We start from the raw sequence: 13,059 nt of genomic DNA on the forward strand, positions 1-13,059 counted from the left end.
TGTGTGTGTGTGTGTGTGTGTGTGTGAGTGAGTGAGTGAAGGATTAGGAAGCCACCACGCAGTCGCTCTTCTGGGAAAGTCACGGTGGGGGGAGGCAAGTTAGGGAGGATTGAGGAGAGAGAAACAGGCGGTGATGAGAAGAGAAAAGGGCTAACCCGGCGTGATTGAGCTTTGTGATTATATTTAAGTAGTAGTAGTAGTAGTGGTAGGTTAGGTTAGGTTAGGTTAGATTGGGTTAGGTTACCACTACAACTACAAATACATCTACACTTACATCTACTACTACTACTACTACTACTACTACTACTACTACTACTACTACTACTACTACCACCACTACTCTAGCAACCCTTGACCTATACACTGTGCATTCCGCAAACGTTTGTTCCTTCCGTAAACACCACACTAATTATAAATGGAGAACATGTAAGAATTTTCCTCGCTGAGAGAGAGAGAGAGAGAGAGAGAGAGAGAGAGAGAGAGAGAGAGAGAGAGAGAGAGACACACACACACACACACACACACACACACACACACACACACACACACACACACACACACACATGGGCTAAGATTGAGATAAGTATATAAGGTGTTTTTATTTTTATTTTATTTCTTTTTCCTCTCTCTGTTCACTGCCCTGTGTTTCTGTTTACCTGTGTTTATGTTCTCTCCCTTAGCAACGCCAGGCTACTTGGTGGGACCGGCGGGAGCAGTGCTTGCAACCTTGACTGACTGAGAGAGAGAGAGAGAGAGAGAGAGAGAGAGAGAGAGAGAGAGAGAGAGAGAGAGAGAGGAAACGGAGAGAGAGAGGAAACGGTGGCTCTGTGTGTGTGTGTGTGTGTGTGTGTGTGTGTGTGTGTGTGTGTGTGTGTGTGTGTGTGTGTGTGTGATTCACCTCGGTTGTCTGCTGGTCACCCAGCCAGTCTTCCCCATTACGGATTACGGAGCGAGCTCAGAGCTCATAGACCGATCTTCAGGTAGGACTGAGACCACAACACACAACACACACCGGGAAAGCAAGGTCACAACACCTCGAGTTACATCCCGTACCTATTTACTGCTAGGTGAACAGGGGCCACACATTAAGAGGCTTGCCCATTTGCCTCGCCGCTTACCGGGACTCAAACCTGGACCTTTCGATTGTGAGTCGAGCGTGCTAACCACTACACTACGCGGTGTGTGTGTGTGTGTGTGTGTGTGTGTGTGTGTGTGTGTGTGTGTGTGTGTGCGTGCGCGTAGCGGAGGTTGAGTGATAATATAAGCTCCTTCAACTTAAACTGGCCTACAAAGAGACAAATTTAGATAATGTATCACACACACACACACACACACACACACACACACACACACACACACACACACACACACACACACACACACACACACACATCTGAGAGATGTTAAAAAATTTAGTTTCCCGCAAAGATGTGTTAAGACTTGGAACAGTTTGAGTGAGGAAATGGTGTCAGCAAAGAGTATACATAGTTTTAAAGAAAAATTGGATAAGTGTAGATATGGAGACGGGGCCACACGAACATGAAGCCCAGGCCCTGTAAAACTACAACTACAACTAGATAAATACACACACACACACACACACACACACACACACACACACACACACACACACACACACACACACACACACACACACACACACACACACACACACACATACAGAGTCAGTGCATGCAGACACATACACACACACAAACACACGCACGCCCGGTAGCTAGAGCGCTGGCTTCACAAGCCAGAGGACCGGGGTTCGATTCCCCGGCCGGGTGGAGATATTTGGGTGTGTCTCCTTTCACGTGTAGCTCCTGTTCACCTAGCAGTGAGTAGGTATGGGATGTAAATCGAGGAGTTGTGACCTTGTTGTCCCGGTGTGTGGTGTGTGCCTGGTCTCAGGCCTATCCAAAGATCGGAAATAATAAGCTCTGAGCTCGCTCCGTAGGGTAACGTCTGGCTGTCTCGTTAGAGACTGCAGCAGATCAAACAGTGAAACAGTGAAACACACACAGAGTCAGTGCATGCAGACACACACACACACACACACACACACAGTCAGTGCATGCAGACCTTGGCTCGTCGTGTACTGAGTGAGGGGAAAACCAAGGGAAGGATGGAGGCTGCTCTGAAACACCCCTTGTCTGCAAGAGAGAGAGAGAGAGAGAGAGAGAGAGAGAGAGAGAGAGAGAGAGAGAGAGAGAGAGAGAGAGATTTTCTCCGCTTGTTCTTGTTCTTCTTCCTCCTCCTCCTTTTCCTCCTCCTCCTCCTCCTCCTTCTCCTCCTCCTCTTCTTCCTCCTCCTCCTCCTATTTACACATACATTAAACCAAACGTCAGCTGTTCAAATAGATAGCCTATAAATAAGAAAATAAAAGGAACACACACACACACACACACACACACACACACACACACACACACACACACACACACACACACACACACACACTGACATTCGTATGCACTCTTATCTCCTCCGATTGGATATTTGTCACAAGAGAGAGAGAGAGAGAGAGAGAGAGAGAGAGAGAGAGAGAGAGTGTAGAGAGAGATCGTACAGGCTTCTTTGCGCCCTTTCTACTGAAGGTCATCATGCACACACACACACACACACACACACACACACACACACACACACACACACACACACACACACACACACACACTGACATTCGTATGCACTCTTATCTCCTCCGAGTGGATATTTTTGTCACAAAGAGAGAGAGAGAGAGAGAGAGAGAGAGAGAGAGAGAGAGAGAGATCGTGTAGACAGGCGTACGCCTTCTTTGCGCCCTTTCTACTGAAGGTCATCATGCACACACACACACACACACACACACACACACACACACACACACACACACACACACACACACACAAGCCAGATGACTGGGGTTCGATTCCCCGGCCGGTTGGAGATATTTGGGTGTCTCCTTTCACGTGTAGCCCCTGTTCACCTAGCAGCGAGTAGGTACGGGATGTAAATCGAGGAGTTGTGACCTTGTTGTCCCGGTGTGTGGTGTGTGCCTGGTCTCAGACCTATCCCAAGATCGGAAATAATGAGCTCTGAGCTCGTTCCGTAGGGTAACGTCTGGCTGTCTCGTCAGAGACTGCAGCAGATCAAACAGTGAACACACACACACACACACACACACACACCATATATTATATTTTACCTGTACACACTGATTGATATAAGGGTACAGGTAAGCTCCCCTTTTAAACTAATTACTTCTGTATTCCATGACTAGAAAATTTGACAAACACACAGACAGCTAGACAGATAGATAGATAAACACACAGACAGCGAGACAGATAGATAAACACACAGACAGCGAGACAGATAAACACACAGACAGCGAGACAGATAAATACACAGACATCTAGACAGATAGATAAACACAGACAGCGAGACAGATAGATAAACACACAGACAGCGAGAAAGATAAACACACAGACAGCTAGACAGATAAACACACAGACAGCGAGACAGATAAACACACAGACATCTAGACAGATAAACACACAGACAGCTAGACAGATAAACACACAAACAGCGAGACGGATAGATAAACACACAGACAGCGAGACAGATAGATAAACACACAGACAGCGAGACAGACAGATAAACACAGAGACAGCGAGACAGATAGATAAACACACAGACAGCGAGACAGATACACACAGACAGCTAGACAGATAAACACACAGACAGCTAGACAGATAGATAAACACACAGACAGCGAGACAGATAGATAAACACACAGACAGCGAGATAGATAAACACACAGACAGCTAGACAGATAGATAAAGACACAGACAGCTAGACAGATAGATAAACACACAGACAGCGAGACAGATAAACACACAGACAGCGAGACAGATAAACACACAGACAGCTAGACAGATAGATAAACACACAGACAGCGAGACAGATAAACACACAGACAGCGAGACAGATAAACACACAGACAGCGAGACAGATAAACACACAGACAGCTAAACAGATAAACAGACAGACAGCGAGACAGATAAACACACAGACAGCGAGACATAGATAAACACACAGACAGCGAGACAGATAAACACACAGACAGCGAGACAGATAAACACACAGACAGCGAGACAGAAAAACACACAGACAGCTAGACAGATAGATAAACACACAGACAGCGAGACAGATAAACACACGGACAGCGAGACAGATAAACACACAGACAGCTAGACAGATAAACACACAGACAGCTAGACAGATAGATAAACACACAGACAGCGAGACAGATAAACACACGGACAGCGAGACAGATAAACACACAGACAGCTAGACAGATAAACACACAGACAGCTAGACAGATAGATAAACACACAGACAGCTAGACAGATAAACACACAGACAGCGAGACAGATAAACACACAGACAGCGAGACAGATAGATAAACACAGACAGCTAGACAGATAAACACACAGACAGCGAGACAGATAAATAAACACACAGACAGCTAGACAGTTAAACACAGACAGCGAGACAGATAGATAAACACACACAGCTAGACAGATAAACACACAGACAGCGAGACAGATAAACACACAGACAGCTAGACAGATAAACACACAGACAGCGAGACAGATTAACACACAGACAGCTAGACAGATAGATAAACACACAGACAGCTAGACAGATAAACACACAGACAGCTAGACAGATAAACACACAGACAGCGAGACAGATAAACACACAGACAGCTAGACAGATAAACACACAGATAGCGAGACAGATAGATAAACACACAGACAGCGAGACAGATAAACACACAGACAGCTAGACAGATAAACACACAGACAGTGAGACAGATTAACACACAGACAACTAGATCAGATAGATAAACACACAGACAGCTAGACAGATAGATAAACACACAGACAGCTAGACAGATAAACACACAGACAGCTAAACAGATAAACACACAGACAGCTAGACAGATAAACACACAGACAGCGAGACAGATAAATACACAGACAGCTAGACAGATAAACACACAGACAGCTAGACAGATAGATAAACACACAGACAGCTAGACAGATAGATAAACACACAGACAGCTAGACAGATAAACACACAGACAGCTAGACAGATAAACACACAGACAGCGAGACAGATAGATAAACACACAGACAACGAGACAGACAGATAAACACACAGACAGCGAGACAGATAGATAAGCACACAGACAGCGAGACAGATAAACACACAGACAGCTAGACAGATAAACACACAGACAGCTAGACAGATAAACACACAGACAGCGAGACAGATAAATACACATACAGCTAGACAGATAGATAAACACACAAACAGCGAGACAGATAGATAAACACAGACAGCGAGACAGATAAACACAGACAGCTAGACAGATAAACATACAGACAGCGAGACAGATAAACACACAGACAGCGAGACAGATAAACACACAGACAGTTAGACAGATAAACACACAGACAGCGAGACAGATAAGCACACAGACAGCGAGACAGATAAACACACAGACAGCTAGACAGATAAACACACAGACAGCTAGACAGATAAACACACAGACACGAGACAGATAAACACACAGACAGCGAGACAGATAAACACACAGACAGCTAGACAGATAAACACACAGACAGCGAGACAGATAGAAAAACACACAGACAGCGAGACAGACAGATAAACACACAGACAGCGAGACAGATAGACAAACACACAGACACCGAGACAGATAAACACACAGACGGCTAGACAGATAAACACACAGACAGCTAGACAGATAGATAAACACAGACAGGTAGACAGATAGATAAACACACAGACAGCGAGACAGATAAACACACGGACAGCGAGACAGATAAACACACAGACAGCTAGACAGATAGATAAACACACAGACAGCTAGACAGATAAACACACAGACAGCGAGACAGATAGATAAACACACAGACACCTAGACAGATAAACACACAGACAGCGAGACAGATAGATAAACACACAGACAGCTAGACAGATAAACACACAGACAGCTAGACATAAACACACAGACAGCGAGACAGATAGATAAACACACAGACAACTAGACAGATAAACACACAGACAGCTAGACAGATAAACACACAGACAGCGAGACAGATAGATAAACACACAGACAGCTAGACAGATAAACACACGGACAGCGAGACAGATAAACACACAGACAGCTAGACAGATAGATAAACACACAGACAGCTAGACAGATAAAAACACAGACAGCGAGACAGATAGATAAACACACAGACAGCTAGACAGATAAACACACAGACAGCTAGACAGATAAACACACAGACAGCGAGACAGATAGATAAACACACAGTTAGCTAGACAGATAAACACACAGACAGCTAGACAGATAAACACACAGACAGCGAGACAGATAGATAAACACACACAGCTAGACAGATAAACGCACAGACAGCTAGACAGATAAACACACAGACAGCTAGACAGATAGATAAACACACAGACAGCTAGACAGATAGATAAACACACAGACAGCTAGACAGATAAACACACAGACAGCTAGACAGATAAACACACAGACAGCGAGACAGATTAACACACAGACAGCTAGACAGATAGATAAACACACAGACAGCTAGACAGATAGATAAACACACAGACAGCTAGACAGATAGATAAACACACAGACAGCTAGACAGATAAACACACAGACAGCTAGACAGATAAACACACAGGCAGCTAGACAGATAAACACACAGACAGCGAGACAGATAAACACACAGACAGCTAGACAGATAAACACACAGACAGCTAGACAGATAAACACACAGACAGCTAGACAGATAAACACACAGACAGCTAGACAGATAGATAAACACACAGACAGGTAGACAGATAAACACACAGACAGCTAGACAGATAAACACACAGACAGCGAGACAGATAGATAAACACACAGACAGCGAGACAGACAGATAAACACACAGACAGCGAGACAGATAGATAAACACACGGACAGCGAGACAGATAAACACACAGACAGCTAGACAGATAAACACACAGACAGCTAGACAGATAAACACACAGACAGCGAGACAGATAGATAAACACACAGACAGCGAGACAGATAAACACACATACAGGTAGACAGATAGATAAACACACAGACAGCGAGACAGATAGATAAACACACAGACAGCGAGACAGATAAACACACAGACAGCTAGACAGATAAACACACAGACAGCGAGACAGATAAACACACAGACAGCGAGACAAATAAACACACAGACAGCTAGACAGATAAACACACAGACAGCTAGACAGATAAACACAGACAGCGAGACAGAGAAACACACAGACAGCTAGACAGATAAACACACAGACAGCTAGACAGATAAACACACAGACAGCGAGACAGATAAACACACAGACAGCGAGACAGATAAACACACAGACAGCGAGACAGATAAACACACAGACAGCGAGACAGATAAACACACCGAAAGCGAGACAGATAAACACACAGACAGCTAGACAGATAGAGATAAACACACAGACAGCTAGACAGATAGATAAACACACAGACAGCGAGATAGATAGATAAACACACAGACAGCTAGACAGATAGATAAACACACAAGCAACTAGACAGATAGATAAACACAGACAGGTAGATAGATAAACACAGACAGATAGATAAACACAGAGACAGGTAGATAGATAAACACAGACAACTAGACAGATGAACCGGCACACAGATAGACAGACAAGCAGACAGAGAAACAAACCGATGGATGGAAGACAGAAAAACACACACATAATCAGGTACACATATTAATAATTCATACATACATAGATACATACATACATACATACATACATTTATACACTATACAAGAGTAATCAATTGTTCATTGTGTCATTGAGTAAACACCATGATGGCATTAGTAAGTCAACTCTAAATGTACTAGTAAACAAAGATAATTTTAGTGTAATCCTTATCGCTTATTATCGTATAGTAAAGGACATCATAGTGCTCTAAGTGATCAAGGCGTGTTAACCCTTATGACTGCGAATGCTATATGTACCTTATAATTTGACCTACTTTTAACAATTTTACTCCACAAAAAAAAAAAAAAAAAAAAACACTGCAAGTTGTATAAAAGATTACTGGATAATTTAATGCCCTGTTCTGTGCTGTCTTTCAAAATCGCTGTTTAACCTCTTCAGCACTGGGACGCACTTTTATCATGAATTTGACTTGCATTAGGAAAGGTCTATGGAGGTCAGAAGATTAATATTTAGTATTTGAATCCCCCCACATCAGTCTCGGAAGCTGTGTAAAATCGCTAAATAGTAACAGAATTGTGTAATTGCATCCTGGTACTGAAGTGGTTAAACTAATGCCGAACTCTAATAACAAGGTGAGAAGCTGTAACAGTCAAGGGTTTAGGTTTCTATTCCTTGGTCGAGTGTTGGTGGCTGATTAGTGTGCTTGTGTTGTTGTTATTGTTGTTGTTGTTGTTGTTGGTGGTGGTGGTGGTGGTGGTGGTCAGAAAGTATGTTTGTGTTGGTGCTAGCTGGATACAGTGGTACTATTAGTGATGGTGGTGGTGGTGGTGGTGGTGGTCAGAAAGTATGTTTGTGTTGGTGCTGGCTGGATGCAGTGGTGGTTGTAGTGGTGGTGGTGGTGGTGGTGGTCAGAAAGTATGTTTGTGTTGGTGCTAGCTGGATACAGTGGTACTATTAGTGATGGTGGTGGTGGTGGTGGTGGTGGTCAGAAAGTATGTTTGTGTTGGTGCTGGCTGGATGCAGTGGTGGTTGTAGTGGTGGTGGTGGTGGTGGTGGTGGTGGTAGTGGTCAGAAAGTATGTTTGTGTTGGTGCTGGCTGGATACAGTGGTACTATTGGTGATGGTGGTGGTGGTGGTGGTGGTGTGTTTCTATATTGGTGCTGGCTGGATTCAGTGTTGCTATTGGTGGTGGTGGTGGTGATGGTAGTGATGTGTTTATATTGGTGCTGTCCGGATAAAGTACTGTTACTGGTGATGGTGGTGGTGGTGGTGGTGGTGTCTTCTCTGCCTCGCTGTGACATTAGCAGTGGCGCCGGGACTTCCTGCCTCCACGGTGTCTGCTTACTTGTGGCAGTCACCGGAAGTTGGTCCTAGACAGTGATAGATAAATTTCTAAATGGTCGAACGAATAAGTAGTTTGATTGTTAAATAGTTAAATGAATAGATAGACCCGTGCACTTTTCCTCGTCTTTTCATACACGACCAACCCTTCAGCAAGTAAACAGATGATGCAGAGACGCCACAGAACGCCTGACTTCAAATCTCTAAATTTTTTGATTGGGGCAGAGAAAAAGAATTATTGTTGTTCGATACTTCAAAAACTCAATGTCTCCATCTATCAACTTGACACAACCTTCCAGACAACTATAACTATCCATTCTTCTTCAATGACACTCAAACTGTCCCCCTCTTCTACACTGAATATCCTTGGTCTGTCCTCTACTTATAATCTAAATTGTAAACTTCACATCTCATCACTTGCTAAAACAGCCTCTATGAAGTTAGGCCTTTTCTCATCAACGCCCCCCCAACTGCTAATTCTGTACAAAACATACTAGGTGGGACTCGATTTCACTAAGTGGCACTCGATTTTTGTAATATTGGCTCTCGGTTTTAGTAAGTGGTAGTCGATTTTATTAAATGATACTCAATTGTATTAAGTGGAACTCAATTTAAGTGGAACTCAATTTATAAAGTGGCATTCGATTTTATAAAGTGGCACTATTTTACTAAGTGGGATTCGGTTTTAGTAAGTGGCATTCGGGTTTAGTAAGGGATTATATTAGGTGGCATTCGATTATATTAATTGGCACTCGATTTTAGTAAGTGGCAGTCGATTTTATAAAGTGGCACTCATTTCAGGAAGTGGCATTTGGTTTTAGTAAGTGGTGCTCAATTGTATTAAGTGGCACGACTTCAGTAAGTGGCACTCAGTTTTACTAAGTGGCATTCATTTTAGTAGCTAGCACACGACATTTGGTAGTTAGTTAGCGGTGCAGTATTTAACTAGTGGGCCTGGCTCTCCAGAGTGAAGGTTGCCACGGGACGGAAGCACGAGAGAGGCAGCATTTCTCGCACAACAAAGCTATGCAGACACGCGTTACGAGAGGTGATCAAGAAGTAATGACAGCGAGACCATATACATGTAGTTTGATAGTGCAGAAGTGAATCCAAACCAGTAGTAGCCTAACTTCTTGGATCTGCTCGGGAACTGGCATCTCAGTGGACTATTTTGTTTAGTCGTTTTTTACTTTTGGCCAGATTTGCCCTCTTACTTATATATATATATATATATATATATATATATATATATATATATATATATATATATATATATATATATATATATATATATATATATATATATATATATATATATATATATATATATATATATATATATATATATATATAGAGAGAGAGAGAGAGAGAGAGAGAGAGAGAATATTCTTCAAGCATGTATTGACCTACTTCTCTTCCGTTCCATGTAGAGGAGGAGTGACTGCTAATGCAAGGGATGTAAAGTATTCCCTAACTACAAGAGGAGGTTGAAAGTCTTATATTTACGTTCATTAGATATAAGGGTTTTTGACATACTACTTCTTTCTCGTCTGTTCCATGGAGAGGAGTGATTGCTGATACCAGGAATGTGTGTTGAAACTATTTTACGTTCATTAGGCATAAGGATTTTAATCCCGTATTTTGTAACAATTATACACCGCATTTCCACCTGTAGTTGTACTGGTTGTTAAGGATGTTTTCAATGATTCTCTTAATTTGTACATGATTAACAGGAACAGCGCCTTTCAGAATCCGGGTAATCATCTCTATGGCCTTTGAAAATAATGGTAAAAGCTAGAGGGAAGTGTTTCTGAATACAGGCTGAAGTATTATGAAGGATGTAACAAAGATGTTATAACTGAAATCCTCTTAGGTTTGATAATCAGAAAGGTGTAGAAGTGAAGAAATGAAGCTTGATAACATTGAAATAAAAAGACAAGAAACTTTTTAATAGTGGGAGATGGCAGGAACGTTGTCAGTAATCAGGACTGTAGCTAGTGCTTGAATAATAAATGAATGATAAATAAATATAATAAGATTCATTTGTAGATAGGGTTGATAAGTAAATGTAAGGCATTTCCACGTACAGGTCTCATTACTGCTTGCTGTGTTACGTTCCTATAGATTATAGAAATATGTGTTCATGCTTTCACATAACACACTTCCAAGTATTGCAAGTGATCCTGTTGGGAGCAGTGACGGTAATCAATACACGTAAACATTGCCTGTCTGCCTCGACGGTCCGTACTCAGCTGTGGTCTGAAAAGAAGCAGGAAAAAAAAGTCACGGGGTAAAAATGCTAGGAAAGAGAGTACGTATCATGAAAAAAGTAACAGTAGTAATTTGATATAGGAAACAAAAGTAAGTGTTCAGGTTAGGCTAGATTGAATTGGATTAGATTAGTTTGGTTTAGGTTAAGTTAGGTTTGGTTTGGGTTTGGCCTAGTCCGAAATAAAAAGAAAATATATTCATTATCTTTATAACTCTTTCCTTTTACTTTCTTCCTTGTTATTTTTTCCGTTAATTTATCATGTTACTTTTTACCCTATTACATTTTGCCCTACAATCGCATTCAACCACGACGGTTTTCAAAGGCCACAGAGACGACTAGCCTGGTTCTCAAGACTACTTCTCTTAATTATGTGGAGATCTTACTGTTCTGCTACTAGAACCATGGAAACACTATTAGAAACCCCTGTAAGTTCAACTAGAGCCTCTTGAATGTAGTGGAGGTGCTGCGGTAAGGTGTAAATATATGTACATAAGTGATAACTTACCTCCCTTGTCTATTACGCCTTGCTCTGACCACTCGCTGACTCCTTGCTGACATCAGGGGGAGTCACTCATCACAGTATTGTGCAACACTTCACGCTCTCCTAGTCGTACTAAAAAATATGCTGTCTGTACATTTCTGACACACACACACACACACACACACACACACACACACACACACACACACACACACACACACCCGGTAGCTCAGTGGTTAGAGCGCTGGCTTCACAAGCCAGAGGACCGGGGTTCGATTCCCCGGCCGGGTGGAGATATTTGGGTGTCTCCTTTCACGTGTAGCCCTGTTCACCTAGCAGTGAGTAGGTACGGGATGTAAATCGAGGAGTTGTGACCTTGTTGTCTCGGTGTGTGGTGTGTGCCTGGTCTTAGGCCTATCCGAAGATCGGAAACAATGAGCTCTGAGCTCGTTCCGTAGGGTAATGTCTGGCTGTCTCGTCAGAGACTGCACCAGATCAAACAGTGAAACACATACCGCGTAGTGCAGTGGTTAGCATGCTCGGCTCAAAACCGAAAAGGCCCGGGTTCGAGTCCCGGGAGCGGCGAGGCAAATGGGCAAGCATCTTAATGTGTAGTCCCTGTTCACTTAGCAGCAAATAGGTACGAGATGTAACTCGAGGAGTTGTGGCCTCGCTTTCCAAGAGTGTGGAGTGTTGTGGTCTCAACCCTACCCGAAGATCGGTCTATGAGCTCTGAGCTCGCTCTGTAGTGGGGAAGGTTGGCAGGGTGACCAGCAGACAACCGTGGTGGTGAATTACTCTCTCTCTCTCTCTCTCTCTCTCTCTCTCTCTCTCTCTCTCTCTCTCTCTCTCTCTCTCTCTCTCTCTCTCTCTCTCTCTCTCTCTCTCTCTCTCTCTCTCTCTCTCTCTCTCTCTGGATACAAAATTAGTAGTATATTTAGTTTCCTTAAATTTACTACTACTACTACTACTACTACTACTACTACTACTACTACTACTACTACTACTACTACTACTACTACCACCAACATTACGAAGCAGGAAAACAGGAAACATATCTAAATTTTATTCATTACTGTAACAACATTGATAGTTGTAGTAGTAGTCGTTGTAATAGTAATGATAA

At 42.8% G+C, this 13,059-nt stretch overlaps 1 non-coding gene across 1 annotated transcript; it reads left to right on the forward strand.

Annotated features, from left to right (window-relative positions):
* The first annotated feature begins 12,449 nt into the window (after positions 1–12,449).
* On the forward strand, positions 12,450–12,518 carry Trnal-caa. The gene has a single exon. It is a non-coding gene; the product is annotated as a tRNA-Leu (tRNA).
* Positions 12,519–13,059: the final 541 nt, after the last annotated feature.

The sequence above is a fragment of the Portunus trituberculatus genome, chromosome 34 (genome assembly GCF_017591435.1).
Source record: "Portunus trituberculatus isolate SZX2019 chromosome 34, ASM1759143v1, whole genome shotgun sequence".
In the NCBI taxonomy this organism is placed as follows: Eukaryota; Metazoa; Arthropoda; class Malacostraca; order Decapoda; family Portunidae; genus Portunus; species Portunus trituberculatus.